Here is a 6,246-nt window from a genome sequence, read left to right on the forward strand (position 1 = left end):
CGTTTTCGGCGCTGATGCGCTTTAACGGTCAGAATGAAAAGAAAAATGAAAATGAACATCAGCGCCAAATGCTGGAGATTCACTTTTCATTTTCCACTTTTTCGATTTCTTTTTCAAATTGACCAACATGCAAATATATGTTAATTAGCACTGGGCGGAGCTAAAACAACGGAACTGCCCATGAAATCCAGTGAAGGCAGCTCACAGCATTATGGCGGACATATTCTGTGATTCAGTAAATGAGTTAATGGGGATTTGTCAGGACAAAAGATTATATATTACTCAGATGTGAAGTTATTCTAGACAGCAACATGGAGGTGGATAGAGTTGTGTGCCAGAATTTATGTGAAGTGGTAGGACACTTAAGCTCAGGGTCTGTGACCATGGCGATATCTTCTTCATATTAGCTGCTTTCAGTATAATAGCTGGTTCCAATGGTGTTTCCACATTTGTATTTTATCTTTAGAGTGTCTGACTCAGAAATCACTGACGCAGATCTTGACTGCACTGTGGAAGAAATCCAGAGGCTCTATCCTAACTCTGGATACAGAATAATTCATAGCCAATTTCAGTCAAGAGGGCTTTGAATCCAAAGTAAGTAAAAAAAACGGCCAAAATGTAAAAAAATGTATTTGTAAATAAAATAAAATGTAATTAAATGTTTTATTGCACATATGTTGCATTTCTAATATAAAACAGATGTTTATTGTGTGTTAAACATAATAGTAGTGCATCATGACTTTTGGATAATTTGTTATAATGCTCCTTACAAACTAACCTATTTAAGAGCATGTGCACCTACTAATTTTTTATGGTTGTGTTTCAGCCTCAAGAGTGCGATGTTCTCTTCGAAGAGTGGATCCTGAGGGGTCACGAATAAAGGCCCTTTCAGCACATATGGTGAGGCATAGGCAGTACTCCGTGCTCTTCCCCAATGCCATGCGGCATATTGATGGAAATCATAAACTTATCAGATACTCAAATATACTGAGGATTTATTCAGGAAATGTTCATTTACCAGTTCATTAAAAACTAATTTGGTTATTCGTGTCCATATATTTTCATGCAGATGGAGGACAGAAATTCATGGTGGCATTGATGGTTTTAGCCGGCTGGTTTATCTTTCAGCTTCAACCAACAACCAGGCAAGCACTGTGCTCAACTACTTCATTGCTGCTGTGAATGAATATAGCTTACCATCTCGTGTGCACTCAGACAAAGGAGGAGAGAACATTGGTGTTGCTGAGTTCATGGTGGCAAACAGAGGAGAGGGCAGAAATTCCCACATTACAGGAAGAAGTGTACACAATCAGAGGTATGTTAACATCTTATCAGCTCCACTGACCGTATAACTGCACTCTGTAGTTCTACAGTTACAGACTGTAGTCCATCTGTTTCTCTGATACTCTGTTACCCTGTTCTTCAGTGGTCAGGACCCCCATGGACCTTCACAGAGCAGGTACTGTTTGGGTGGTGGGTCATTCTTCTGTGACCACTGATGAAGGACTAGAGGACCAACACAAGCTGTGCAGCAGCAGATGAGCTGTCGTCTCTGACTTTACATCCACAAGGTGGCACAAGGTAGGACTGTCTAATAGAGTGGACATAGTGTTTAAAAACTCCAGCACTGCTGTGTCTGATCCACTCACATCAGCACAACACAGACTAACACACCACCATGTCATTGTTACTGCAGTGCTGAAAATGATCCACCACCCACAAATAGTACCTGCTCTGTGAGGGTCCATGGGGGTCCTGACCACTGAAGAACAGGGTAACAGAGTATCAGAGAAACAGATGGACTACAGTCTGTAACTGTAGAACTACAGAGTGCAGCTATACAGTAAGTGGAGCTGATAAAGTGGACAATTAGCTTAGAAACAAGGAGGTGGTCATGTTTTGCCTGATCGGTGTCAGTACCCTAAGCTAAGGGACCCCACAAAGTACATTTTTTGTTTCCCTTATCTAGCATCCTTGATCAAAGCCTTTAACTAATTGTTACATTCCTTGTAAAACATCAAATAAATATATATAGGAAAAAATAAGTGCTAAGCATTGCATCCCTAAGGGGTATTAAACTCAATGTTGAGGGTTGTCCAGTGAGAATGTACCTAAACTCTTATCCAATTGCACAAGTTTGACTTTAACCTTAAGTTATCTGGCTAAGCAGAGAAATTCTGCTTTATGAAATTCCCCCAGCACTGGCCTTGCGAACCACTGGCCAAAGACCAGGATGTCAAAGTTTTCAGTGGGGCACAATCTTGCAGATTTGTTTTCTCACTTTTAATATTTTCAGTGAAACAAGTTAAGACCATGTAAATTGGCTAAGTTGCATAGAGTGTGATATGTGAGGTAAAATGTTAAACTTTGCAGTGATGTGACCCTCCAGTAGTTTGACTGATGGATATTTTTGAGACATTACATAATTAATTGTTCTTGTTTCAGAATCGAAAGGCTCTGGAGAAATGTATACGAACACGTCCTGGACATGTTCTATCACATTTTCTACAATTTAGAAGCAGAAGGACAACTCAATCCAGGGACGTTGTGTAAAACATAAATAAAAACAGAATACGATGATTTGCAAATCCTTTTCAACCTATATTCAATTGAATACACTACAAAGACCAGATATTTAATGTTCAAATGGATAAACTTTGTTTTTTGCAAATATTCACTCCTTTTGAATTTGATGCCTGCAACACGTTCCAAAGAAGTTGGGACAGGGGCAACAAAAGACTGGAAAAGTTGAGGAATGCTCAAAAAAGCACGTACCCTGCTGTGGAACGCAGCGGGGTACGGGACTCACCGTGACCATCTATCTCCGGCACTAACCCTTCTCTGTTCCCCTTTGCTCTCTGTTCCTTTTATGTAGACAAACACATGCGGACCGCGCATATGGGAACACTTGCCTCGCTCTGAAACATCACGAAGTAAGCTGGTTACGCCGTTTGGTAGACGTCTCGGTCCAGTTCGGAGGAGATTGTTGTGATTATCTCTTCCAATACAACGGGAACCAGCTGACGAAAATATGCGAGGAGCTCAGAGCCGCGTGGCGAGACGCCCAAATGCCCGGCCGCATTAGATTTGGTCTCATTCGAACATCGATCTCAAACCAGGTGAGTTCCCTGAAACATATCCCACATTTCCCCCGGCCATGTGTCTTTTCTGACACCCGCTCTCTGCTCACTTCTTTCTAGGCCAAGAGGCATCTTTCTGCAGAGGATCGCAAACTCGTATGCGAGGCGATGTGTCATGGGGTCGAGACGGCAGATCGCTTTTACACAGCGTTACCGGGGGTCAGTGAGATGTTTCGGCTTAGAGACCTTTGAATGAGAGCCTTGGAGCAGGATGGAATAGAGCCAGAGACCGATGACACAGACAGCGGAGAACTTCAGACTTCCACATCCGACACTGACTGAGGCTCGACTGTGTATTGGCAACATGTCTGTCACCAATAAAATTTTCGGAGAGTTCTGTTTCGTCTTTCGCTCCTACCAGGTTCAGCCTACCGGTTACACCACACCACTTTGGCCGACGTTAGTGTTATGAAAGTTGGCTTCATCATGACAAGGTACGGTTGTGGAACCGTACCTTGGGGTTTTAGAATGGGTTTACCCCCATGAGGGGAGATATAGACCGGGCGCCTCCTAAACATGGGTCCGCGACTCAGAAGAGCCACGTACCCTGGAATCACAGGGGGTCAGTGAACCTCGCCCCCGCGCCCGCCCTCGTCCGATCCGCTGATGGACCGGAGCTCGCGTAACGCAGCGAACAGTAGCAGGTACCCGACCGGTTGGAAAGTTAGGAGACCAAGGCCAATAGGAACCAGAGGGGGAAAGGAAGGAGAAAACGCCACGCGCCCGAGGAGACGCCGAGAACTTCGGATGGGACGGGCCGCGTACACCGGTGTGGGGCTCGGACGGAGGCACCGTCGTCGGAGGAACCAGACCAGCCATCGGGGCCTGCTCTGGCTCTCCGATCCAGGAGTTCCACACTCGCCACCGCCGGCTGCAGCAACATGCTTCCACCCGCAGCACGGGTGGAAAGAAGGGTCACTGTGTGCCGCTTCACCGGGTAAGTGAGGAAACTATAAGAGTAGTGGGATTTCACTGAGGGCCCGACCGGCAGAGGGGGACCGGAGGTCTCCCACTTATTCTACACCCCTCATGTCTCTTCACAACGAGACACTAGAGTCAAGCTCAACAGGGTCTTCTTTCCCCGCTGATTCTGCCAAGCCCGTTCCCTTGGCTGTGGTTTCGCTAGATAGTAAGTAGGGACATTGGGAATCTCATGCATCCATTCATGTGCATCACTAATTAGATGACGAGGCATTTGGCTAGGGAATGGAGTCCTGGGAGACTCCCTGCAGAGGTTTTGACACTGCCCCCTGCAGCGCTGGCGTCCTCTTCTTCTCATCCTTGTCCGAAGCCAACATCTAGGATCGCCGAACCATCTCATCCGTTGCCATTTTGGTGGACAGCACATGTAACATCATCCAGTGATGGCATGGAGAATTGAGATCAGACTACCCCCGGACAAGGCCATCACGGGGGAAAAACACTGCTTCTGGGAGAACGGGGGAGTCCGAACGCCATCACCATTGGAACCGCACAGCCCACACCTACCAGATGGTCAGCCAGACTCGGGGGGACCCGACCCTGCGGCCCACGACTGGGACCTATTCACTCCTGAACCCGCGTACAGGAGATGAATGAAGAGCTGCTTCCTCAGCTTGGGTGTGCTGACTCCCCTTAAAGCCAGCACACCACACCTGCCAAACGCAACACCGTGAACCAGGCGAAGCGCCGATATAAACCGGCGCCACCCACTATCCCGCCGAAGGCACCCGGGGGTGCCCCGGCCATGCACTGGCCTCTCCGCCAGTGCACCAGACTCACTTGATCTTGATACGGCCTCGGCCTACAGTGAGTATGGGAACACAGATCCGCGGTGTGTTTCGCTGGACAGTGGGTGGTCCAAGTCCTTACCAAGCAATGGACTTTTGCTGGTCTGGGGTTTGGGTCAGCGCTCTGGGTAGGGGCCCTGAGCACCGACGCTGGAGGTTGACTAGGAGGTGCCCCTCTGCAGGGACGAGCTACCATTCACCCTGCGGTACTAGCTGCAGGAGAGGGCCTGGAAGCATGACATAGGATGCACGAGCCAGTCTCCTTCCCCGCACACCCAGGATCCAGCGTGACCACTCCACAAATTCCAACATGACAGAGACAAAAATGCATGTTAGCCATGGCCACCACATCCACCCGGACCACCATGGAAGGCGCTCACATAGCACAGAGGCATGAGTGGATACCAGGAGATGCTCCCTATCTCTGCGATCCCCCATGCTCAGTGTCCACCCTGGCTATCCCGGTGGCACGCGCGAACGTAGTGGACAGGCAGGGTTGCCAGACAGTGGTTAGGGTATTTAAGATTTAAGGCTATGGCCATAAGGGACTAAGAACTATATTTATAATTCAACCCCAGACTTCCTCCAGTTTGGGTTTAAATCGGGTGAGGATTAAGTCAGGTTTACGTAAAGGCCGGGGTTAAGGTTAGGGTTGGGAAGGGGATTAGGTTTAGATTTAATTCAGGGTTAAGTTCCGTCCCACAACACCTGAAATCACTTCCAGTGCCATGATTTCACCTACTTAAATGCGGCTAGTTGGGACTCTCAAACCATTTCCAGACTGACGTCACGATGGGAAAGTGTTGGATATGCGGTTTCACAGAGACTTACATGAAATACCACCTCATCGAAACGCAATTTGTGAAAAACAGTAAGGAATTAGGCCTGCTTCTCTCTTTAGCACGAAGTCATTTCAAAGGGACGTTGGACTGCGCAATTTGTGACCGAGCTGACCTGACCCACTTGGAGCGACACCTCGCCCGCGTTCATGAGTTGAACAGGACCAACATCCAACCGCTGGTGAAAGCCGCAAAGGAGGCCCGCCTTGTCGGTAAGCTCGAAGAACTCTGAGCCAGCCAGCCCAGGCCACCCATGGTAAGCAAACTGGATTTGCGTGGGGACACAAATCCAGCCAGCCCGCGGGAAGGAGAGCAGCCCGCCCCTGCCGTGAGCCGTCAGCCGAGTCCCGCACGTTCAAACCACAGTGATGCCGAGCTCACAGACAACGAGACGCCAGTGGAAGCAACAAGGGGAAAAAGGCAAGAGTCACACGCCGTCAGCAGACTCCCGCAAATTCACAACACACTGATGCCGAGCTCACAGATGACACGCCGGTT

This window comes from Pygocentrus nattereri, chromosome 17 (assembly GCF_015220715.1).
Source record: "Pygocentrus nattereri isolate fPygNat1 chromosome 17, fPygNat1.pri, whole genome shotgun sequence".
NCBI classification, from domain to species: Eukaryota; Metazoa; Chordata; class Actinopteri; order Characiformes; family Serrasalmidae; genus Pygocentrus; species Pygocentrus nattereri.